Source organism: Periplaneta americana, chromosome 10 (genome assembly GCF_040183065.1).
Source record: "Periplaneta americana isolate PAMFEO1 chromosome 10, P.americana_PAMFEO1_priV1, whole genome shotgun sequence".
NCBI classification, from domain to species: Eukaryota; Metazoa; Arthropoda; class Insecta; order Blattodea; family Blattidae; genus Periplaneta; species Periplaneta americana.
This window is the reverse complement of record NC_091126.1, coordinates 38,684,389-38,712,286: the sequence shown is the minus strand read 5'-3', so window position 1 is coordinate 38,712,286 and position 27,898 is coordinate 38,684,389. Positions and strand designations below refer to the sequence as shown.

Genomic DNA, 27,898 nt, shown 5'->3' with positions numbered 1-27,898 from the left:
ATATAACCTGTAAATTGATTTAGACATTGAAAAACGAGATGACAAATTGAGTTTATTTGAATATTATTTACAATTAACGCTAATTATTATAGTAACAGAACATAACCTTCTGCGACAGTATTGGATTTCCAACCTCCGTGACTTTTCGCTAGTTGTCTTTCGATTGCATATCCGAAAATAATCGATACTTGTGCTTTCATATTGCTACAATGGTGCTTTCTGATTGGTGGAAAACCTTAACTTTAATGAATAGGTGTACTTTAATGAGGTGCATTAAAGAGCTACTACCAGGTGTATAATTACTACATTTAGGCATGGTCGAGCATAAAATATTTGAATAAATAGGTACCAAAACATTTTATAATTTAGTATTTCATACCTCCAAGCAGTAAAACAGTGTTGGAAATAATTTAAGAAAGTAATATGTGATTTTCGACATACCACAGTATTTTACTTGGTGTGCGACTTAATGTTCTGAAAGATCCTTTTCCACTACAGTCAATCATATTTCCTAAACCACATCACATATCGTCGGTTTGCAAGTAAAAGAAATGAAGACAAAAATAGTAATTCTCCTAAAAAGGCCTAGCCTATATAATGTACACAACAGTAGCAGCCGGTGACCGAAATCGTCGGCGAGGTCAGATGCAACTGGTTCAAGTGCTTCCAATAGGAAATTTTATTCATGGTATTAATTAGTACTGTTATTATATTATTAATGTCATTATTACTATATTATTATTATTATTATTATCATTATTATTAATGAAAAATAATAATGTCACTCACCAAATAAGTTGTTATGCTGTGAGTTTGTTTCAGTGATTGTTCGAGTGTGATGAAGTAATCCATATTATGCTCAGCTGAAGAAGTATTTCTTGAAATTTCCCTGGAAATATTTTTCAGATAGCTGAAGCTTTCAGTATACACACTGTTCCACTTACCATTACCACTTAACCATTTATGTTACCCATATCAGGATGCAATAGAATCTCGCGTTTTAAGATTATCTGTCAGAAAAAATTGTCAGCGATTGTATAGGTATCTCAGTAGGCTATCTCTTTATTTAAAACTTCCTTTCTTTCAATATCATTTCTTCTCGAAAAAGGACACTCTAACAATGAATTAACAAAATCATCATTATTTCTCGCATCTATTTCTGTTTGTATTTTCCCGAAACATATAACAACATTGGACCAGACTCACTACTGTACTACTGTACAACACCCTTGCTGAAGTCATAAACTGAGACATAAGGGGAGAGAACAGTGTGGGTCTCTGCCTCTCAAAAAGCGGGAATTTTTATGTTATTTATGGCCTATTTAGGAAGAAAAGTCACCACTCCTATACCTACCCCATTCCACCCATGGATGGGAGGAGTGAAAACTGACCAGGCCACGAGGTCAGGCGAATTGTGCCTCAGCTACAGCGTTTCAAGCGCAACCTCAAAGCCCGCGAAAACAAACGAAATGCAGAAGCCAGACCCGGCACGAGCGATCCTGACCTCAGGATTTTTTTTTTTTTTTTTTTGCAAAACAGGTCTATAAACATCACAAAGTTTTCAAATACTTCTACAGCGATATATGCTTCATTAAAATAACTAATATATTATATAAAACACAAAATTCGATTTCAGTTAAGCCAAGTGACTGAGGCCTGGCCTCACTTGCCCCAGTCAATCAGCCGCCACTGGTACATAATATTTGTGTATTAAGTTAGAATTTGAAAATTAAATACACATAAAGGAAAACAACTTACTAAAACTAATATTGTTAGGATTCAGTTTTGTCAAAAGCTTCCAAACGCTACTTAATGCGTTTTGCTTCTAAGCTGACGATATAGCAGATCGGATTTTTGCAAAACGTTCTACAACTCTCAAAGTTTTGTTCGCATTCAGTGCATCTCAACGTGTACATCATTTGACATAGAAATTGTCGCTCTCCTCTGGCATGAAATTCTCTAAGTGTCGTACGTGTTATGGTAATTTCTATCCGATCGCAATAGTGCAAACATTTCAACTGAACAGAAAAAATGTGGAGCACAGACAAAGAAGTGAAGTCACTGTCGCATCACGTGTTTCACCTATCTCAAACGCAGAAGGAAAGAAAATGATTTGGCATTGTAAGTAGCGTACTGACATGCAAAAAAAATATTTTCTCAACTTCACTCCTTGTTTCATATGAAAGAATTTCTACCACTTAGTCTAAAAAAGAATCTTATTCAGACGCTTGTAATGCCCATTTTGATTACTGCGATCCCTTGCTAACTAATGTAAGTTCACTCTTAGCTGAGAGGCTACAACGTGTTCATAATGTGTGCATACGATTCATCTGCAATACTCGTAAATTTGATCATATAACACCTTCCCTCCAGTTACTTTCATGGGTGCTTCTGAAGGAACTAAGAACAATACAGTCACTGTCTCTTCTCTTTAGAATCATGCATATTTCCACTCCGAATTATCTGTTATCGCGCTTCCAGTTTCTTACAACTCTTCGAAACCGACATCAAGCACTTCTTTCTATCCCTCATCATAGAACGTCTTTATACTCATCTTCCTATACTGTAGAAATACCTCGCCTCTGGAATTCGTTACCTAATGACGTCAGGGACTGCCGGACTTTATCACAATTCAAAAGTAAATTGTAAAATTTTGTCTTAGTTAATGTTTTTTAGGTATTGCTAGAAGTATTGATTTGTTTTTTTTTTCTTTTTCTTTTTTAATCTAGATTAAAATTGCAAGTTTCTTGTTTATGATAGTTAATTAGTTAGGATAGAATTAATTATGACACTTAATCACTCATTTAAAGTTTGTGTGACTGCAACCTGTGTATATTTTTGTGTGGCTTTACTTTGTTTATAGTGTTTTTTCTCTCTCTCTTTATTTCTTGTGTAGCTTTACTTTGTATATAGTGTATTTTTTCTGTGTATTTTTATTTCTATTATTGTATTTGTATTCCTGGTGTTATGGAAGAGAAGGCCTGATGGCCTTAACTACACCAGAATAAATAAATAAATAAATAAATAAATAAATAAATAAATAAATAAATAAATAAATAAATAAATAAATAAATAAATAAATAAATAAATAAATAAATAAATAAATGTCCATTGAGAAAGCTAGCCATCTCTACGGATTTAAACAACTATTTTTAGTTTGATCTACTTCATCTTTCAAACAAATTATCTTAACGCGACAAATTTCTCTTTAAATATTTTCCGGGGTGGATGAAGAAACTATCAATTCTATTGGGAGGGGGCGACGCCCCTGGTTCTATAAATGTTGGGTGCAAAAAGTGCATTGCTCCCCCGCCCCCGCAGTCTACGCCTATGTGTGGACAGATGTTGGCACTTAAGACCACAGCGTCACCTAATGATCTGCGATAGGTTTTCCTTGAGTAATTCACTTACTCGGCCCACTCTCATTATAGCACTGCTACGTAATCAAATAAAACGTGGACAGACTCTACGTCGTGTTTTTACGCCGTTAGACTTCCAACAATTAACTCAATTGCTTTCACGCAAGAGAGAGCAAAGGAGTCTGCAGCAAGCTCAGCACCATTTACATTTATATAGACTGAACCGTAAGTAATGTCATTAATTTCAAGGGGTTATTCTTTGAGATATTTCAAACAAGAAAGTTTAATTCTCATTTTTACTTCCTTTGCGAGAAAAAATTATTTTATATGAAACATTTCATAGCGTATTTTGGAAAAGCTATTGAATTAATTTCCGATATACTTACTTACTCATGGATTTGAGGAACCTGGAGGTTCATTGCCGCCCTCATATAAGCCCGCCATCGTTTCCTATCCTGTGACAGATTAATTCAGTATCATCATATCCCTCCTCCCTCAAATCCATTTCAATATTATCCTCCCATCCACTTCTCGGCCTCCCCAAAGGTACTTTTCTCTACGACCTCACAATAACATTCTATATGCATTTCTAGATTCGCCCATACATGCTGTATGTCCTGCCCATCTCAAACGTTTAGACTTAATGTTCCTAATTATGTCAGGTAAGTAATGTCATTAATGTCAAGGGGTCATTCTTTGAGATATTTCAAACAAGAAAGTTTAATTCTCGTTTTTACTTCCTTTGCGAAAAAAAAAATTATTTTATATGAAACATTTCATAGCGTATTTTGGAAATGCTATTGAATTAATTCCCGATATACTTACTTACTCATGGATTTAAGGAACCTGGAGATTCATTGCCGCCCTCATATAAGCCCGCCATCGTTTCCTATCCTGTGAAAGATTAATTCAGTATCATCATATCCCTCCTCCCTCAAATTCATTTTTATATTATCCTCCCATCCACTTCTCGGCCTGCCCAAAGGTATTTTTCTCTACGACCTCACAATAACATTCTATATACATTTCTACATTCGCCCATACATGCTGTATGTCCTGCCCATCTCAAACGTTTAGACTTAATGTTCCTATTTATGTCAGGTAAGTAATGTCATTAATGTCAAGGGGTCATTCTTTGAGATATTTCAAACAAGAAAGTTTAATTCTCGTTTTTACTTCCTTTGCGAAAAAAAAATTATTTTATATCAAACATTTCATAGCGTATTTTGGAAAAGTTATTGAATTAATTTCCGATATACTTACTTACTTATGGATTTGGGGAACCTGGAGGTTCATTGCCGCCCTCATATAATCCCGCCACCTTTCCCTATCCTGTGCAAGATTAATTCAGTCTCTATCATCATATCCCACCTCCCTCAAATCCATTTTAATATTATTCTCCCATCCACTTCTCGGCCTCCCCAAAGGTATTTTTCTCTCCGGCCTCATAACTAACACTATATATGCATTTCTGGATTCGCCCATACGTGCTACATGCCTTGCCCATCTCAAACGTTTGGATTTAATGTTTCTAATTATGTAAGGTAAAGAATACAAAATTCCCGATATACTTAGTCGATTTAAGACAGCAATGTATTATGATAATAAGTGATTGAATTAATTTTAGTTTTGTCCTCTAAATGTTCCGAAATTGATCCCAACAGATGTAACTTTTCGTCTTGCAAAGAAATTTATAAATTAGATGCACTCTTGACAACCCTGTAAACGTTATTGTCTGGAGAGATGCAGTTCTCGTAATGCGAGAGATCGATGAGAGAACGAGAAATTTAAACAAAACACACACAATTGCTTTTAAGGGAAATTTGATTTCTTGTATGTAAATTTACCGGTTACTACCTTAAAAATTAAAGTGGAAGGAGGAAACTATTTCCAAATGATTGAAGAATATGCTCGCAGTACGACAAACGTAGATTTATAGAATCAATGCTTACATTTGGATAACTTAAAATAAGCTTTCCTTATTGTCTGTGTTCACCAAATATTTCAGTAAAATTAAATCGAAGGGTTTAAAAATAATATTTTAAATTTAGTTTCTTTAACATAAAATAACTGAAAAGAATAGAAGCAGCTGAGATGAGATTACTAAGACCGCTAGCAGGCTACACTCTCTATGATCATAAATATAATGAAGACATCCGACAAGAGACAATCCACAAGTATCGGAGCAACTGGCATGAGCATGTTCTACGGATGCCAAATGATAGACTACCCAGGAGATTATTAAATTACAGACCCCTTGGATACCGAGATCGTGGACGCCCGAAGAAGCGATGGAGAGACCAGCTTTTCACCTGAGACGGAACAGGCCAAATGGCCTAAACCCTGATAGCTATTGATGATGATGATGAACATAAAATAAACATATCGTTTTTCTATTTTTCCCTTTTCAGTTTGAAATGTTTTAATTTTTTTCTATGTGACATAATCACCATTATTGTTTCCGTTGTCTAGAATATGCAATTGAAATGAAAGAGTAGAATTATTTCTTATTCTCTTGAATTTAGTTTGAAATAAGCGTTCTCTGAACACTTAATTATAATTAGATTGTAGAGTTTATTTTAAATTTTCCAAGATTTTAATTAACGTGAAATGAGCAGTGTTCATTCTGCGCTCTCTAACACAGTTAAAAAAATAAACGGTATATAATCTGTATTTTTCAAATAATTGATTAAATTGCGATCTTACTCATGTTAATTGTGTAAGCATGTGCGGCTTACAGCTGTTTCGGTATTTCTTCACACCATCCTCAGAGCCTACTAGATCTCGGCGTCATCTCGAACTTTGCTGCCTGTTGTGTGGGCGCGTTCGACTGTTGAAAAATGTTGAAATGTGGTGTCAAAGATTCAACATGGACTGTATTTTTCCTTACGAGTTAGAACCAATGTACGTGGCAATGACCTTCAACGTCCCCGTTCATAACAAGCCAGGTGAATGGGGTTGTCAAGAGCAACACGGCCTTATGTGCACTCCCTACTGATTACACAGCGTTGCACGATCTCGTAATTCATGTATTTTAAAATGCACATTTTTCTGGAAAACAATTCAAAACACAGCAAAACGGTATTTGACTATTTTGTTGCCCTTTAGCACAGGAATCATCCACCAGAATTAATGACGTTACTTACGGTTCACTCTGTATAATTATGTGCCCTACGGTGTTTTGCATACACCGGTACGTGTACAGATATACATGTATAAACGGAAAAGCGATTCCAAGTATTGATTACTCATTAATTTAATTTACACCTACATTAATTGAATTAAAGTTAAGCACACGCAAAAATATTCAGAGTCGCACAGTCGAGATCTCGAGCATAGCTTTAAAGGTGCAGGATACTTTGTGGAAGTGTTGGCTTAAAGCAGTAGCCATAACTTGAGATATTTTGAATGTGGACAAACTCTTACTCTGCTACGTAGGGTCTAGAAAAGCAAGAAGAGATTGCTCACCATAATAATAATAATAATAATAATAATAATAATAATAATAATAGTTTATTTTCCCTGGCAGAGTTAAGGCCATCAGGCCTTCTCTTCCACTCAACCAGGATCAAATCACATACAAAAAAATACATACAGGTATACAAATATTAACTTAAAAATAATAAACATAAACAAGTAAAAAATAGAGATTGAATACATATACACAATCGGTATTAACTTTAAAATAACACTAATAAAAATATATATATAATAATAAAAAAGAGACTGAATACATAATCATAAACAGGAAAATACATCTAGTATATAGTATTAACTAAAAAGAAAAAGAGTTAATACATATGTATATAATCTCACAACTAAAGGAATAGAAGAATTAGTATGATCAGCACAGAACGTGTTACATTGAGACAATGACAATTACCTAGATATAAGTGTTAATGGAAAAATAAAGTAATGACTGTGTAAAATAATAATAATAATAATAGTTATAATAATAATAATAGTAGTAGTAGTAATAATAATAATAATAATAATAATAATAATAATAAATAAAATTATACCTAAAAACTAATTCTTTGCATTTAAAATATATCTAAACAACCTAATTTTAAACAACTGAGGACTAAGACTATCAATGATTTCGAGCGGCAGCGAATTCCATGAGCGGGCCATGGCTATTGAGAAAGAACTTGAGTACAGAGATGGCTGATGACGTGGTATTGATAGCAACATATTGTGCTGTGAACGTGTATTTCGATTACGATGTGAAGCTAGGAGAGTAAACCGAGAGGCAAGGTAGTTGTGTGTGGAATCATGTATAATTCGATATAGCAGGCAAAGAGAATGTACTAAACGTCTATCTTGCAAGCGGAGCCAGTAGATTCGTAGAAAATATTCCGATATATGATCATGTCGGCGGATATTGAAAATAAATCGGACGCAGACATTATGTACACGTTGAAGTTTTTGAGAAAGTTAGGTCGCTATATAAAACATCACAATAGTCAAAGTGAGGCATTACAAGAGTCTGTACTAGAATTTGAGTTTAGTAGGAAGGAAATTTTTCAGGCGTTTCAAAGAATGCATGATAGAGAAAACTTTTCTACAGATATATCTGATTTGCATATTCCAGTTCATATTAGAGTCGAAATAGATGCCGAGGTTTTTTACAGTAGCACTGAAAGGCATTATTTTGTTGTTGAGAGAGACAGGCTGAAGGGTGTTCATATTAATGGAGGATAAAAGCCTTTGCTGCCCCAAGAGAATGGCTTGGGTTTTATCTGGATTGATATTTAGCCCAAATTTCCTTGCCCAAATATTAATTGACAAAAGATCGTCATTGAGGCACCATATGCACTTAGATATCATTTCAGAATTAAGTTAAACTTCAGCGTTGAATTTTCTACCTTATCAGTCTCTTTTATAGTTCTAAAATGAATTCTCTATTCCAATTTCTGTCTTCGAAGACATAAAGGACTCTGTTTCTTTTTTACTTGGTTATTTAACGACGCTGTATCAACTACTAGGTTATTTAGCGTCGATTTTTTTGGATGACAGCGAGATGGTATTTGGTGAGACAGGTCGAAAATTCGCCACAGATTATTTGGAACTTGCCTTAAGGTTGGGGGAAAAATCGGAAAAATTCCAACCAGTTAATCAGTCCAAGCATGAATCGAACCTACGTCCGTGCGAAACTATGGATCGGCAGGAAAGCGCCTCAGCCGACTGAGCTACGCTGGTGACCAAGGACTCTGTTGTAGGCTTCAGTATTAAAAAAAATGTAGGCTTTGCAATTCGACATTATAAAAATGCATGTCACTAAAATGACAAATATTTTCTCATTATAAGTTTTCTGCATTAAAGTCAAATTTTATGTAACGTTGGGAAAGATGTTAACAGAAAAAAAAAAATATTTTCGTGAATAAAATTTCAGAAGGAAGTCTATAAATAAATACTTGGGATGCACTTAAAGCAGTAATATGAGCTGCTGTCAAAAATCAAAAGGACAGCAATGGCAAAGAAAGCTTTTAATATAAAAAGGGAGCATCGTCTGCGAACCTCACGAAAAAGAACTAAGGAAGAGGCCAATAAAGTGCTTTGTGTGAAGTGTGACATTCTATGTGGTAGAAACATGAACATTACGACGAAACGAATAGAAACTTCTGAAATATGATTATGAAGAAGAATGGAGCATGTGAAATGGACAGACAGAATAAGAAATGGAGCTGTGCTGGAAAGACTGGGTGAAGAAAGAATGATACTGAAACTCATCAGAAGTAAAAAAAAGGAATTGATTGAGTCACTGGCTGAGAAGAAACTGCCTACTGAATGTTGCACTGGAAGGAATGGTGAATGGAAGAAGAGTTCGGGGCAGAAGAAATTGAATGATAGACGACATTAAGAAATATGGATCATGTGCGGAGACAAAGAGGAAGTCAGGAAATAGGACAGATTGGGGAGTGCTGGGTGTGCAGAAAAGACCAGCCCTTGGGCAGAAGACTATGTATGTATGTATGTATGTATGTATGTATGTATGTATGTATGTATGTATGTATGTATGTATGTATGTATGTATGTATGTATGTATGTATGCATGTATGTATGGGCTTAATTTTATAAATCACGTCATTAAATTATTAAATTACGGTTTATTTAACGACGCTCGCACCTGCCGAGGTTATACAGCGTCGCCGGTGTGCTGGAATTTTGTCCCGCAAGAGTTGCTTTATATGCCAACAAATCTAGTGACATTAGCCTGACGTAAATGTTCATTCAGGATAAGGAATATTACAAAGTTAAATATGTTCGGATCAAACTCCTGCACATTTCAAGGACAAAACTAAAATTCTTCCAATCATTTATCATCATAATATACCGCTCTCTTAAATCGACTGAGCATTTTGAGAATTAAATCAATGACTTTCCCAAAACACGCTATGAAATGAATAATTTCGAGGGAAAAATTGTTCCGGGGCCGGGTATCGAACCCGGGACCTTTGGTTTAACGTACCAACGCTCTACCAACTGAGCTACCCGGGAACTCTACCCGACACCGATCCAATTCCTCCCTCTATATCCACATACCTCAAAGTGGGCTGACAACCGTCAAGAAACCAACTTCGAGTGCACACTAACTCCGCGTGACTTACACTGTGGTTTTCTGTTAACGAACAGTGACGTGTATTATGCAAATCAAGATTTCAGGTATAACTCCCTGTAAAGTTGATTTGAATAATTTCGAGGGAAAAATTGTTCCGGGGCCGGGTATCGAACCCGGGACCTTTGGTTTAACGTACCAACGCTCTACCAACTGAGCTACCCGGGAACTCTACCCGACACCGATCCAATTCCTCCCTCATACCTCAAAGTGGGCTGACAACCGTCAAGCAACCAACTTCGAGTGCACACTAACTCAGTGTGTGTGTGTGCACTCGAAGTTGGTTGCTTGACGGTTGTCAGCCCACTTTGAGGTATGTGGATATAGAGGGAGGAATTGGATCGGTGTCGGGTAGAGTTCCCGGGTAGCTCAGTTGGTACAGCGTTGGTACGTTAAACCAAAGGTCCCGGGTTCGATACCCGGCCTCGGAACAATTTTTCCCTCGAAATTATTCAAATCAACTTTACAGGGAGTTATACCTGAAATCTTGATTTACGCTATGAAATGTTTCACATGAAACAAAGGAAGCAAAAACAAGCAAAGAACAACCCCCTGAAATTAATGACATTACTTACGGTTCATCTGTACATATAAACTTGTTTTGATATCAATGAAGTGAAAAACATGCATTTCCGCGAAAAAATGCAAAGCAAGCCTATATTTTGCAGCATCGTAATGTTTTCTCTCATAAGAAAATAAGAGAATATTCACACCATCCTCTTTCGGTTGAATGGGATTATACTATACCACCTAAGATAGTTATAGGACAACTTTCTAGTGCTAAATTGATACTAAATTAGTAAATTACCTTGGTTGACTAATTTAGACTATTTTCAAAACTAGTAAAGTCCTTGGTTGTTTCCTGTTTCCCCTGGAGTTGCTTTGGTGGTAGATGCGCTTTTGTTTGGTAGTGTAAATTCATACAGAGTGTATTCTGAAATTTAATTGCGTGTCCCTGCATATTTCATACTGTTCTACTGTATTTGATTTCTTGTTTCTCGGTTGAACATCTAGGATTTCCATGTCTGTTTCTATGTTGTTGTAGTTGTGGTTGGTGTTTGTGATGTGTTCAGCGTATGTTGAGGTATTGTGCGATTAGGTTATGGCCGTCATGTTTTACTTTTATCGTGTTTGAAATGATCTCCCAGTTTGTCCGATGTTGAAATTGTTACAACTATTGCATGTCAATTTGTATACTCCAGTTAGGTTGTATTTGTTTGTCTTGCTTTTTGTGTTGAAAGTTTTTTTAGAGTGTTTTGTGTTCTGTATGTAATGTTGTAATTTATTTTCCTGTATGAAGTTGCGATCTTGTGTGTGTTTATATTTTTTTCAGTAGTATTATGTATTTCTTGTGTTCTTATGCTTGTGTTTTTTCCTTTGTTTCTTGTGATTAAATTTTACTTTTTATGATGTTTCTATAATATTGGGGATATATCAGCTATATATTTGAGAAAGCGATCTTTCATTTATTTACAGACATCAAAAACACAATCTCATAAAATGTCTTCACTTTTATTAATGCTTCGAACTTACAATCATCTATCAAATAAGCAGGATTTAGATTTCTCGTTATCGTACAATATGTACAAGGAAAAGTTATATACAGCAATGGTTTCATGATATTTTGGATTCTAGTTGCATGTTGGTTGTAGTTGTAGTCAGGTATCATGTTGGTTGGAATACGTGTTCTATAGTGGTGAATTTCTTAAATAAATAAATTAAGAATATTAGTCATACTATATAATACTGTATACTGAATTTATTAACATAATGTTATATTTACTCTGTAATTTGCCAATTATAGCTACATTTTACATTTTTGGCTATGGTATCTATACGTAACCCTTTTTAATTTATTTTTAATTTGATATTTTTCATTCATTTCTATATCTGTGTCTTTTATTTAGGTAGTATGTATTTGTTGTTTTTTTATTTCTAATTTGTAATTACACTTGTATCTAGCATTTGTTTCTGTTTTATCTCTTTTTTCACGTTATAAGCAATTCTGTGTTTTTTAAACAAATCTGTACTGTCTATTGCAGCCGTGGCGAAAATGTGATCATGCGCAGAGCCACTGTGTAACTTGCAACGTGCATAGCACCTATGGAGGGAGGCGGACACCCGAAGGGAAGGTGAAGCAACTGTCTGACTTATTAACGGATTTTCATTTTCCTTACGTCTAGCACTTAAATACAATTTTATACAATACAAGGCAACAAACTAATGTTTAGTTATGTGTAACGAAGAAAGAAATGAATAATGAAACATAGGACACATTATCACAACCTAAAATTAACTGTCTTCAGAATGTCTCTGCGACAGAGTTTCAAAATCAGGATTTATGTCACTTACTGCCAGTCGTAGTTGATCACGAAGGTATTTGTCGGTCGTGATCTAAGTTTGGTTTTTACTATTATCACTGTTGAAAATAATTTTTCACAAACGTAAGTTGTAGCGAACATGGCTTCAAAAGAGAAAGCGAAAGAACAAAGCTTCGGATATTTATTTTTTGGCAAAGATTTGAAAAGTTCAACATTTGTCAAGTCCTTACATCTAGCTTTCATTTAACATCACATTGTAAATCTGTGAGTTTAAATTGAAGATCTAACGGCATTATTCGTCCATCTGCTGAAAAAGGATCGATATACAGAGATAATAATAAACACAATAATAATAATTGTTATTATTATTATTAATTTTATTATTATTATTATTATTATTATTAATGCTTGAGATGGGCAGGGCATGTAGCACGTATGGGCGAATCCAGAAATGCATATAGAGAGTGTTGGTTGGGAGGCCGGCGGGAAAAGTACCTTTGGGGAGGCCGAGACGTAGATGGGAAGATAATATTAAAATGGATTTGAGGGAGGTGGGATATGATGGTAGAGACTGGATTAATCTTGCTCAGGATAGGGATCAATGGCGGGCTTATGTGAGGGCGGCAATGAACCTCCGGGTTCCTTAAATGCCAATAAGTAAGTAAGTAAGTAAGTAAGTAATAGTAATAATAATAATAATAATAATAATAATAATAATAATAATAATAATAATAATAATAATAATAATAATAATAACAACAACAACAACACCTAACCTTTCAATGTTTCATGAGTAACATGTAGTATAATGCTGTCTTATGTTATACAACCGTTTTCCTCGTAACACTTGTGAACAAATCATACATTTAATATTTTCATCATATTGGCAGCAAAAACATGCGTCCTCCCATCCTACTTGAAACTTCCGTTTTTGTAGAGGCACATGTATTCGAGAGAGACATTGCGACGATATGAGACAGAGATAAATACAAATAGAACGGAGTTTGACTCCAGTGAGTGAGAGGGTGGGGGTTGGTGAAGGTAGGAAGTAAGAGAAATGCACAGGTATTATTGCGAGCCACAATGTGCTCGTGAGTCACATTTTCGTCACGGCTGGTCTATTGTAATTGGGGCTTTGCCCTGTTATAGACATAAATAAATAAATAAATAAATAAATAAATAAATAAATAAATAAATAAATGAGTAAATAAATAAACACGTTAATAAATAAATAAATAAATAAATAAATAAATAAATAAATAAATAAATAAATAAATAAATAAATATCCATTGTCTTGTGCTACGTACTGTATTTGATGGTATTAGGTAGCGCCTAAATAGCATCAAATAAAAATTGTTAGATAGCTGGTAATAAAGAAATAAACAAGAAAATAATTACATAAACATTGAGACAAAAACATTAGTTCTTGAACCGTGACAGAAGTAATGATTTTCGTCGTTTACGCAACAGTTCTATCTCTGAATATAAGAGATTCCGCATGCTAGCAGTTTGAGTTACGATCACACCAGACAGTGTGCGCCGTGTGACGAATCCGTCGCTAAGGGAACGCACTGTATATGTGTATGAGAGCGTATGGTTGTCTTCCTAACAAACAATGGATGTTCTGCTTCACACTGCAAGGCTTCGTGAAAATTAAACTAACAAGCTCTGCGATGAAAAGAGCAGCGTCGGTTTTCTGATGCCGGATCGTTAAGTCTGATCTAGGCTGCTGTCTTATGTTCTTAGGGGAACATCGTTAAAACTTTTATTTTCACAAGACTTTAATGACTCATCATTTTCTTTACTTTTCTTCAAGTTTAAGTACTTTTTCCTTGTAAAAAACACGATTTTCTCATTTCAATCTAATGAGAGGCATATATACTCGGAACTTAACATAAATCAAACATCAGATTACAAACAGTGTCGTCCTCCCCGGTATTACAGCTACTACTAACATTACAATTACGTACCGTCACGGTGGTCTAGTGTCTAGAGCACTGGACTTGTGAGCCAGTTTACCCGGTTTCGATCCTCGGCGTACCCTCGATTTATAACTTATATTGGGCAAACCCATAGTCTAAGCACAGTCTAGTATATACACTCACGAAGCTCAATACTTACTAAATATGCAAACATAGACAGCTGAAATATCCATCCATAGATAGTTGCTAACCACCAGGATCGCTACTATCGCCTCATCACAGACCCTTTCCCCAGCAGACGATAAAATGTATTGTAGTTCCGATAACGTATTCTTTTGAAAAAAAAATAACACCTTCCTTCTACTATTGAAATATGAAATACATAAGGTTTATATATTATTTTAATAAAGCATACCTGTCCACACCTGTGGAGTAACGGTCAGCGCGTCTGGCTGCGAAACCAGGTGGCCCGGGTTCGAATCCCGGTCGGGGCAAGTTACCTGGTTGAGGTTTTTTCCGGGGTTTTCCCTCAACCCAATACGAGCAAATGCTGGGTAACTTTCGGTGCTGGACCCCGGACTTATTTCACCGGCATTATCACCTTCATAGCATTCAGACGCTAAATAATCTAGATGTTGATACAGCGTCGTAAAATAACCCAATAAAGTAAATAAAGCATACAGGTATATTATATTTTATAAACTCACCTTTCTGGATCTTTCGGAAGAAGGATAACTCTGACTTCTTTCTCTTACGATAAAATACAAATAGAATGTGACGTCATACATGACATTATGTTTAATTATAATGTATAATTGCGAATATAGGAATATAAGTTAAATATAGTAAACATAACCTATAATTCCCATATGACATAACATACAGTACATTTATGTAGTGGCAGGGCATTGGAGACCACTAAAATTAGACAGAAAGGGGCAGCTGATACAGTAAACATAACCTATAAATTCAACATATCTAAATATTCGTACGGTGCAACTGAAAATTATTGAATCGTGCATAAATGAATGGACAAGAATTTCGCAATATTTAATCGAAATAAAGGCAGGTATTACACATATGAACAACGTAATTTTCACACCAAAAATAATATTACACCTTAACTCGCAAGGAATTATTTCTGAAGTGTCTCCTAATCATTGTTTTAAATTTTATTAATGCAATTACACTACATTGCAGAGAAATATAGGCCTATGTTACTCTTTATGCATTTCAATTAATTTATATGGTTGAAACGCCGCCCTTCGTGATCGGGTTAAGCCAGTCACATAATGTGCCTTACGGCCTGTATTAGATCACGATGGCAGTGACAAAGTCTATTGTTCCTAGTGCTCATAGCGCACCAAGCGGCTAGCAACTACCTCGAGAAATGCAAAAACTCATCCCAAGCTTCGTGACTGTATATAGTAGACTGTGGTGCAAGTAACACGGGTTTTCTTCATACACCAACTCACAAAATATTTTATAAGTATAACATATTATGACTTCACTACTCACTTCCTTAGTACTCCTTTTTCCTAGGTCCTTTTGACTTGCTGGCAGCAGGTCATGTTACTGCTTATAGTACATCCCAAGTATTTGAAGCTGCCCATATGTTCTACTGTCTCGTTTCGAATTCGTGCGTTTATCTTCTTTATTTTCCTTCCGATAAGCATGGTCTTCGTCTTGTTTGAATTTATCTTCATCAGTCACTGAATAATGGTACAAAATTTTTTGAACAGTAGTAACGATCTTATGTTCCACTTTCTGTCGATGAAATTGAAGTTTAACAATATTTGAATTATTTTAAACGCTTTTGGACTTAGTATAATTCCAGTTTGGACACCATTTTTGTTGGAGTCAATGAAGTTCTGGCTTCGAATTACCGAAATATAAGCTTCGTAAATTCGAATGCAATGCAAATTATTATGTATGGTTTAAATAGAATTTTCAATGGGAATAAATATATATTCTAAATCTTCATATCTAATTAACCAATCTCTACTATATTTTATTTGTTATCTTTAACATTGCAACAATAAAGATGGCTGTACTTTTTAAACGACTAGAGAACGGAAATTATGTACTAATACGCTACCAACCCATCGCACCTCCTCATACTCATCCTCTTTTACAATAGCCTTGCCAAGACTCTGGAATTCGTTATCTGCTAGCATCAGGGACTGTCGAAATAAAATTGAATTCAAACGCAAAACTTACTAGGCACTTGGTCAGTAATTGAGACTCGTTCAGACATGGTTTCTTGTAAATAGTTCTCTTACTCTATCACAAAATATTTCAATATCCGGTAATTTCATCAATATAGATTTTTGTTATTGTAGGTTTAATTTGTAATTCAGTAAATACAAAAATATTCTTTGTTCTTATCTTCTATGATAAAATGTCTAGCTTTCATTAATCAGATAATCTTGTCGTACTTTAATTTTTATTGTAATTGTAATTGTAAATTTAATATTAATTGTAATTTTATTGTTCATATTATAGTTCTAATCCCCTGGTAGAGGGACAGAGAAGGCCTGACGGCCTTATCTCTACCAGGTTAAATAAATAAATAAATAAATACTACTAAATACTACTACAATTTAATAAAAGCAATATACCAATAAGCAGGATTGGAACAGATTTTAGACCGATGAGCGGAGTCGACGCAGCAACCCCAACCTGGAGGACCAAGACATTTAGTTCAAGATTAACTTCCTTTATCACGGCTAGGAGTTTTGTTTTTCATAGAAAGATAGTTAGTCACAGATACCGTTATGTCTAAGTATCTAGATCATTCTTAGTTTTAGGTCTGGGCACCTCGCAACTATATGATCTTTTCGCTGTAAGAAAAATCCTAATGTAAACAATAGCACGTGACTGAAGTGAGGCTCCATTGGCCGCTGTTTGGCGCCATAGATTCTCAGTACATGTTCCTGCCTACTGTTGTACATTCTGTTTCATGTTAAACATTTCCCGTTACTCATCAAGTAGGCCTAACCTCACTACTATGCATCCATTTGCTTAGGAGACATTTACTTCATAATTACTGTGATTAAAAGTCACATAACTTATTATGTACATTTAAGACTATTTGTTTTTTCTCCGCTTTTGAGACGGTTTCCACTCTTATGTTTAATAACCACACACCGAGAATGCACAAGCCATACTTCAGTACCACGTGCTTACGTGAACTACAAGCTCAAGTGACGCCAGCTTGTTACAAGAACAGACTACCTCGGTATTATTTTTTGTATTCATCCGCGTTCACAATACATAACAAAATATAAAAGTAGCTTTTCTTTTACACATCGTTTTAGATATGAGTGAAGTTATATGTTTCATTGCATTTAACAACCAGAATTCAATTTTTTTTATTTTCAAATAATACAAGATGATAGTTTCCAAATACGGACTATATTTTCCTGCGTCGTGTGAGTGTTTCGACTGTGAGCCAATCACGGGTATGACAGCAACGTGCTTGTGTTTACATTAGGATTTTTCTTACAGCGAAAACAGTTATAGAAACCACTCACTGTCTCTCGTGTAGTCCGAATTTGTGCGAGACGGACCTTGCACCTCGCACATCGCATGTGTCGGTTCAGAAAAACCAAGGCTTTAGAAACTCATGTTGGGGTAAGTGAGGAAGCTAGCGGCGAGTGGAAGCATAGTGAGGGAGGGATATGTCGCAGTCCAATTTCTTCTTCCCCTGACGCGCATGTAGGTTTCACGAGATAACGAATAGCCTATACTTATAATGAAATTAATAACGAAGCGGACAAGAAAATAATCACAACCGTTTCTCCGCATAAGTGTTTGTGAGTATATACGTACGCACATACGCACCGCTTTTAGAAAGGTTTATTCTCTGTAGTTTGAGGGTCTCTCGAACTATTAGGTCTGAACTGACTTGACATTTCACCAGAGAGAGCACAGACGAATAATACGTTCTACCAAATTGAAACCCATGAATACTAACAACACGAGGCGTTAAATTCGTGCTTGAACCATTGTGTGCAATAAATTATATTACCCAATATGTTAGACATTCTGTTCGTGTAAATGTAAACGTTACGAAAACATTGTACACTGTATTGCGAAGAAATAGCTCCAACTTCCAAACATTGCTGTATTCATGCGCACTTGTAATCTAGTGTTTGTATTTCGACGCCGTATCAAACAGACAAAACATTGAAATGTTCATAATATTCATGTATGGGGCAATGACGTTTTCACTCATGCCATTAACATTATTACAGAGGAGAATAATAAAAATATGTATTAAGAAAAAAATGGATTATCATACACGCCTCATATACAAAGAATTAAATGTACTGAATATTAAACAAATGTACATATATAGCCTATTAAAATACTACCACAAAAACAATAATAATAATTATCATGACCATGGTTACAGTACAAGATGACAAATTATATCGTGTCCTTTGTTTGAACCCAAATGCAATTCTGAAGCAGGACAAAGGCATGCCTCAAATTTCGGCCCGAGACTGCATAATAACTTTATTAAAAAACATTCAAAATTAGCAACTTCCAATAATAAATTATTTAAAAAGCAAGCACTTCAACTGATTTTAAACAACGATTAGTATTCTTATATATATTCACTTTTGTTATTTTTCATTTTTTCTTTACATGAAATTAATATATATTCTAAGTTAGGAATCTTTCAATCTTTCAAAATTCAATAAATCAATTAAAACTAAAGTATCATTTATGTCTATAATAATTATTACTACATTATATTACTGCATAATATTTTGCATTTATTTTACAATTGTATTATTTAATATTTTCATTTCATTTTATTATTTCTACTTTCTAGTTAGCCGAATCTGCTATGTTTTACGTGATATAATTTCAATATATTCCTTATATTATTATTTCTTGTATTATTATTTTGATATTCATCACTTTCTTTTGCTTACATATATTTGATATAATTTCATTGTATTTCTTATATTATTCTTTCTTGTATTATTATTTTGATATTCATCACTTTACTTTTGCTTACATATATTTGATTATTTAAATTAAATAATTATTTTAGTGTAGGCTTAAACTTGTAATATTACTTTTTCATTATTCGATGTAAACTCTACTCCTGGCCACAAGCTTTTGCTTCATCGGGAGTGCGAACCAAAAGTGTATCATTACTATGATCGTTCAAATAAATTATTATTATTATTATTATTATTATTATTATTTTATTACTATTACTATTATTATTATTATTCATCCGTAAGAAAGGACTGCAACAGGACTACAGAAAATAAGCGTTGAAAACAAGGTTTTCATTGTGGCTAAAATAATTAGTAGCTCGCAAAAAAATTAATTCAAAGCGTGAGACTTTCTCAGTGCATTAGGTCCATTCAGTTTCTCACTGGTAGATGAAGTCTACAATTCCAGTTTACTCGATCCAATTTATATTTGCCTGTGTTTCGGTGTCGCATATCATACAATGTGTATGTAATTGCACTCAATTTAACACTATTTTGACATTTCACAGTTAGTTGTCTATCTTTATTTTTCGATCTGATATATTGACGAATGTGGAGTGTATTCACGTAACATGAAGTCAGCACAAAATCCTTCTCATTGTGTAGATTACAAATTGAATAGCTTAGCGCAGTGGTTTCCAAAATGTGGGTCGCGATCCTTTGCAGGCTCGTGCAAAGAGCTGAAAGGGGTCGCGAGATGGTTTAAAAATGAAGAAGAAAAACGCTTTATGAACATAGAGTTTTGTTGTATTTACAAACATAACAGTGAAAATAAAAGTAAAAAAAAAATATTTCAGTAGTTATAAATTCGAAAATATATAATACGATAACTGTGCCTGTTTAGAGAAAGTAGCTTCTGAAAACTGAACTCTGTGCTCGATGTACTACTGACTACATTGGTATCATTGTCAATTTAAAGTAGATTTCTTCCTTTGGTTTTGATGGCATAACAACGAGTTTGCTAATGGTATACAAATTTAAGAGCTTCTTTTGGAAGTTGTAGGTATTCTTGCATTTTTTTTATTCAAAACTCGTCTATGTTCTGCGAAAAAAAAATATTTTTTCAACATTCCATCAGTAGATACAGTAGTAGCAAAAATAAAACGAACCGACGCTTGTAGCTGATTTCAGAGCCTTGTTCACTCCAGAGCACGGTAGACTGGTAACTAAGACTTTCGTGGTTCGTATCCTGCCTGGAAGGAAGCTTTTTTTTGTTCCTTATTCAAATTTATTCCCAATACTTTTAGATTGCTGGTAAAAATTAATGTTCTGGGAATAATAAGTTAATTAAGTAGTAAAATATCGCTACAATCGAAAAGTGTTGGGAATAATTTGAATAATGAGCAAAAAAAAAGTTTTCTTCCCAGGCAGTATTCGAACCACGACAGTCTTAGTTACCAGTCTATCGTATTCTGGAGTGAACAAGGCTCTGAAATCAGCTACAAGGTTCGGTCCGGTTTTTTTGCCACTACTGTACATACTAGAGATGAACAACGATCGAGAAAGCGAGACTAACAGCGCCCGTAAAGCCGAGTACCCGCACGACAATGTTGTACTAAGTCGCGTCCTTGACATAAAGACTACCGAGTCTTCCGAGACTCGATATTGATCATTTTCAGAAGTCCCGAAGCAGCCTTCAATTGCCACAGTTGTTTATACCTGACTGAACTTGTATCTACTTTGGCAACTGTTACATATGTATAAACAATCAAGTAGCCTATTTGGAACATCTCTACTTTTCAGTGTATAATAATCCGTTCCCTAATCTTTATTTAATAACGAGGCCCTTATTAAAAGGCTAGAAATTTTCTTTTCATATTTTTAAGATCAAGTGTGCAATCTCAAGTAAAAAGATATTAATGTCATATTTTATGCTTCTTATAAATGCAAATGTATTTGAGAATTTTTTTTTCTATTTATATAAATAAGCTTCGTATTCCTACTACCAAAATACTCAAGTTGCGGGTAAACAGTATATAGTAGGTGGAACCCAGGTGATGCAGCGGAGAAAGAGACAGACAAACATGTTCTTACTGCATGTTCGTAGAGTACATCCAACCTGAAATAAAAGTAGAGCAACTACTGACTTTATAATCTAATTGCAGAACAGCCCGAAGTTGGTCAGGGCCTACCTGCGTGACAAACATTTTTTTTTTTCATAAAGTATGGGTACAAAGTGCTGACGGATTTGGGGCTCACTTCGAATATGTTCCTTCGTGTACTTTTCTAGAAATTATCTAGTGTTTATTGTTCAATTTATTAAGCGGTATATTGGCATTGACCATCATGGCACATATCCCTTCAAAACATGGATTTCTTATCGTACTCTCAGAGTTTGATGGCACTGCTTGTTTTGAGTTATGTTCAACCATATTTCTATGCCTTTTTGTATTGCAGTGTCTTTCAATGCACTGTTTCTTGTAGCTTTTATATCTACTTTGCATAACTTACATGCAATGTAAATTATTATTGGCTCCGAACTCCTGAATTAAGTTCTCCAACCTTTCATACTTCGAACTTTTTGTCTTCGGCATTTTACCTCGTCACAAATACAAATATTACGTTAAGTAAATAATACGACCTTTACATCTCACTGGCTTAAAGCACTCACTATGACCGTGTTCCGGCTTCAACACGAACTAGAGTGAGCGTGAGTAAGATACGGTTCTATGTTGTATCAGACGGGACGTATCCCTAGGCTGTGACGTCAGGTACAGTATGAGAGTAGGAAACTGTATTCCAGCTTAGGGTGCGTACACGTTGGAGCGACGATAAACGATAAAAGAATCAGCGATGCTATATCAGAGAGAATTGAAGCATGCATTGTTACTGAGGTGTGCATATTGGAGTAACGATAAAAGCGAAGATACACGATAAAAGCAACAAAAAAGAAAAGTTACATTTTCTTCGCTCTTGTCGTTCATATGATCTCTGATTACGATAATATTAATCTGTATAATTACCGGTGATTATCAATATATCCGAATATTCATCGATTTATTATTATTTCAGCATATTAAATTAATTATCATAGATATTGGTAAATTGATCAGTTGTGTATTTATTCGTGATACGTTATGTGATCACAAGAACCAATCACAACACAATGAATTTATACTAGCTTTAGGATGAGAATCGAGGTCAATTTTGTAAGTATTGAAGTTATATTAACCTTGAACCTAGCAGCTGATATTTCCTATATATCTTCTCTCATTAAGTGGATGCATAGAATATCTTCTACTGATAAATCAAAATATTCGCTTCCCGCGTTCTCGTTGCTCTGATATGAACACTTGATTCTTTGATAATACCAAAGCGTCTCTAGGTCATTTCTTTTATCGTTTATCGTTGCTCCAACGTGTACGTACCCTTAGACGTAGCTGAAATACTAAGCTTATATATAACCATAGGTAATATCACATAATAGAAACAGAACATTTGGTAATTAACATACTGTTCTGTTTTGTCTTTTTGTCTCATTGAAAGATTTATGTTATTTATTTCAATGAGGTATGTTATTCAAAGTTACGAAATCTTTCCAAGCCGACGAAATGCTATTTCGAGAATGACGATCGAGACTCGAAATACAAATGCAGCGAACACAGCGAGCGAGAGCTGCAGTTAGTTTTGTTCATCTGTAGTACACACAGTATTTCAATAAGTCTTTCGTTTATGTAATTTCAGCCTGCTGAACGCAACCGTCTAAAAACGGATTCATTAGAAGTATCGCGGTCCATGAACTCCATGCCATGTTTACGTTTCACAGATAATCAGTTAATTCACTGCTAGAGCCATTTATCATCTCGTTTTGTCTCTGCGTTTCCTCACTGGACGTGGAACACGTTTCCGATTTTTTTATAGGCTGGTATTTGAGAATTTTCTCTTTCAGTCTTCCGATTTCCATTATTTTTACATAAAGTCTTCAATTGTGTTCATTATCTGGAAATGAAACCTTAAAAATTCCGTTCCATTCTCCAAGAATTTAGGTTATTTTGCCATCTTCTTCGGAGATGCCTAACATCACTGTTTATACAACTTGATTACGCACTTTTAACATTTTGTAGCACTTAAGAATTTAGTTATACTAACAACTTTCTAGTGTTTGTCTCGTTTAGAAGAAACTGTAGTTCTAGATAGTTACGTTAATGATTTCAACTCGTATATCCTAGAAAGTTTTCCAGGAACTCCATTTATAAACTTTTAACTTTACATCTTTATCCCCTATTGTTGCTAATTTACAATGTACTGAATAACTGGTTCCATTTTTAACTGCGTTAGCACTTTCTCATTTCTTTCATGATCCCATTTTCTGTAGCCCATTGTTCGGCGAATAAATCTCATTCCTCAAGTTACAATTACATAAATGTATTGTGCTCTTTTCAAGAATTCACTCCTCGCTTCCGCAGAATAAAGCTGATGCAACTGTAGTCCTATATACGTACGTTGTATATTTAAAGACTTTCAGATATATATGACTAAAGACTTTCCTTCTGAAAGTCTCGCAATGGGGAGAATTTCATTTCTGTATTTCTAAAAACTGCAAGACGGAATTCACTACCCATGATGGTAGGATCTTAATGAAGGATGAAGCTATTAGAGATAAATTCTGGTATCTGTACAAAATGCCAGTCAAATTTAGTGCGGATACATCTTAATTAAATGAAGGCAGGGAACTTATAAATGAAGTAGACATACTATTAAAAAGAGAACCATGGCAAAGTTTTCTCATCCTCTACTGAAGTTCTACAAGACGCGTCCATAAAGTAACTTTACCACTCGTCCCACAGCTAGCAAACCATATGTTGCGCGAAGCGACTGCGTGTACGTGATAGAGTAATGTCCTGGCATGGCGCATGCGCTAGCGGAACTTCCCGAGTTCTCTCAATATCTTCGTTGCATTGGTTGAAGATGGACTTTCCTATTCGAGCTCCCGCCGAGTGTGAAGTGCAGTCAGTGATAAAGTTTCTGAATGCACAGGGCATAGCGCCGATTGAAATTGATCGTCAGTTGTGCCAGGTCTATGGGCCTAACATCATGAGCAAACAGATGGTGCGTTGCTCCACAAGGTCGTCTGTGATGATGGTTGGCCTCCCACTGCGCTCCTCGTCATGCACATTTTGGCCTCCTGCTGAAAATTGTCTATAGCAGCAACGCCCCATCTGCTTGCCCATAGACCTGGCACAGCTGACGATCAATTTCAATCGGCGCTATGCCCTGTGCATTCAAAACTTTATCACTGACCGCACTTCACACGCGGCGGGAGCTGAAATAGGAGCGTCCATCTTCAACCAATGCAACGAAGCTACTGAGAGAACTCGGGAAGTTCCGCTAGCGCATGCGCCATGCCAGGACACTACTCTATCATGTACACGCAGTCGCTTCGCGCAACATATAGTTTGCTAGCTGCGGGACGAGCGGGAATGTTACTTTATGGACGCGCCAAGTATCATCAGAGGTAGTGAATTCCGTCTTGCAGTTTTCCCGAAATTTCCTCGCCTAGAATAGTCGTCCTCGGTGGTCTAGCCCTAACAAAGTTGGCTATTGGAACAGAGATTCGCGAGGGAAGACCCAACCACGGGCGAAAGATTTTAATGGACATAAAATTTTAGCATGTCTTCTTCCGGGAGGGAAGGAAAATTGTACCACGTGTCGTAGATATACGATTCCTAAGAAAACTATCTCCCTGAGAGATAGCTCCAGGCAATATTTGCTTGTCTTTCCTCCCCCACGTTTAATTTAGACAGAATAGCCGTTACACTTAAGATAGTCACAGAATATGCTATCATTTCACTGGAATTAAACACGCTAACCTCGGATTTAACTGAAAACATAGCAGCAACATCTCGAGAAAGAAAAAAAACACACATACAGTAAAAACCGCTTAAAACGGAATCTGTAAATTGCGGAAATTTGTGTGTTATGGACATTTTCAATTGTACTCTGAATTTGCAGATATAAAACCTGTAATATTCGGAATCACTGAACATGAAAACGGATCATATGTAGTTTCATTTTGGAGATGCCGATAAGCTTAATGTTTTACAATGTCAATTTTTTATTTTCCACCTTTGCTTATCTTAATGTTTTTGGATTTATATTAACGTTTTCGATACTCAGTGTGTATCATCTTCAGATATATATGTTAATATGTGTTGTGAAGACCTAGCCTCTTATTGTGTAGTGGGTTATTCACGTGCGTGTGACCTATCATGATTTCTTAATTTAGCTAAAATTACTATAAATGTACTTGATGCAGTGTGTGGTTGCTTGTTATGATTCTGTTAAAATTCTTTCTTTTGAAAGCACACATAGGTAAATAGGAAATTATGTTAAAACCAATATTATGACACATAAATATAAACAAGTAAAGTATACACTATAAAAAACACTATAAAACACTGTAAACACTATAGCACTATTATCCTATTTATGATTGGCTGTGTTAGCCTGTTATGTCGTAAAATAGGGTTGTTATTACTGTTCTTGGTTAAAACACTGTCTTTCTGACGCACTTTCACTGATTATCTGTAGTATGGTATTGTATGTTGGTTTTAACATAATTTCCTATTTACCTATGTGTGCTTTCAAAAGAAAGAATTTTAACAGAATCATAACAAGCAACCACACACTGAATCAAGTACATTTATGATAATTTTAGCTAAATTAAGAAATCACGATAGGTCACACGCACGTGAATAACCCACTACACAATAAGAGGCCAGGTCTTCACAACACATATTAACATACATATCTGAAGATGATACACACTGAGTATCGAAAACGTTAATATAAATCCAAAAACATTAAGATAAGCAAAGGTGGATCATATGTAGTTTTACTTATTAATAGGACAATAACGATCTAAAACAAAAAAAAAAAAAAAATGTAAAATTGGAACAACTTTCTTCATGACACATTCTGCAGACAATGACCGAAAAGAGACAAATTCAATTATGAAAAGATAATTTTTATAAGGGACGCTACTGCATTAGGCATGCAAGCATGTATGATGTGCGTGTTTCCTGCCGGGAGCCGAGCTGAACGTTATATACGTTTTAAAAAGTTTCATTTACTAGTAACATCTTAAAAATGTAATTCGTTATTCAATTGGTTTCCCATATATAGTGGCTTTGACAGACATATATGAGAGAAATTAAAAAAATATCTAAACTAATTATTTAGTGCGGAATGTTTCCATCATGATGACACTTCGTGCATCTTCAAACTCTCGATATCAGCGGTTCGACTTCCAGCTTTATATTTTTAACCAGTACTTTATAATGAGTGCGGTTTCATGATTTCACTGAACTCTCATTAAAACTTGATATAATAGAGCGCTTGTTCGTTTTTTTATATTTAACGGTTAAATTTAAATATTTATCCTCCGAGTATGAATAGCGTTAGGGTCCATTTGTTTACTAATATCCAACAGTCAGATATGTTGCCCTGTATCAACTGTCGCTGGATCATTATGTGTAACAACTTCTTTGAGCAGCCAAGAAGACATCTCTCACAATGCACAGATATTTCCTTCCTTCATTGATTCTCCTCGTATTTCTTTCGTCTATCTTGTTACTTTCACTTTCAAAATATAATTTTCCTGTCCACTATTTCTTAGATATTTCTTTTGTTCACCATATTCCTCTTTCCGATCTTTGCACTTCTTGTTTCCACTTACTTAGTGATTCTTCTCTGAGTTCTTCCGATTGCCTTTTGTAATTTCTCTCATTTATTTATAATACATTTCCTTTTTATTTCGTAATTTTCTTTCTGTCGTGTATTTCGTTCCTCTACCCTTTCTTCATTTATTTTATATCTTCCTCCACTTTTAATTAACTTCTTCGTTCTTTATTCCCATTTTTCTCAACTCTCTATAGAAATCATTAAAACCTATACCTTTCTTCACTTTTTACAGTCTTAGAAAAAAGTTTTGTAGCACAGATATTTAAAAGTCCAAGAAATAGGGCAGTGCGCATGATCAGAGGACGAGCGACCTGGTTCACAAGAGAAAGACTAGTTGAGATAATAAAATTAGTTTTGTTTCGTTGTATGTCTGATCAAGCGCACTGCCTCCTTTTTGGGACTTAGAAAGTATCTGTGCAACAAAACTTTTTTTTCTAAGAATGTATACTACATAAATCATAACTTTAAAATATATTTCCTTAATTTATTTCTCCTCATTTTATCCTCCACGTGTTTTTTTTCTTTTCTACACCCAACCTTACTCCATTCGCCCTTTGTTTTCCTTCTATGTTCGTTCAATATTACTACAGCTGGCGCCAGCGTTTTTGGCGTGTGTCATAGATATATAGTGCCCGTTTGTAAGCATGTCGCTAGTGCAGCTGAGAATGATACCACTTCCTATACACGTCGCATCAGCCATTTGCAAACACGGTTGTCAGACATTACGGCAAATGTAAAACATCTCATTTAATGTTCCCATTACTTATTTCACACGCCAAAAACGGTAACGCGGACTATACCTCCTCTAATTCCACCCTTATTCCTATTTCAGAAACCTTCTTCTTCCTTTCTCACTTCAATACACGAACTTAGAGACAATGCATGTGTGGAGCGAACAGTCCATCGAGAGCAAAGATCGACAAGTAGATTGGTGGCCCTACGTCCACATGTCTCATCAGAGGTGAAAAGTCA

At 35.2% G+C, this 27,898-nt stretch overlaps 1 protein-coding gene and 2 non-coding genes across 3 annotated transcripts in view; all 3 read right to left on the bottom strand.

The window, feature by feature from the left end:
- Window positions 1–27,898, bottom strand: part of LOC138707602 (cell adhesion molecule Dscam2-like) — a 1,410,362-nt gene that overhangs the window by 558,138 nt on the left and 824,326 nt on the right. The window lies entirely within an intron of this gene.
- Window positions 9,788–9,860, bottom strand: TRNAN-GUU (transfer RNA asparagine (anticodon GUU)). Its single transcript has one exon. It is a non-coding gene; the product is annotated as a tRNA-Asn (tRNA).
- TRNAN-GUU (transfer RNA asparagine (anticodon GUU)) lies at window positions 10,074–10,146 on the bottom strand. The gene has a single exon. It is a non-coding gene; the product is annotated as a tRNA-Asn (tRNA).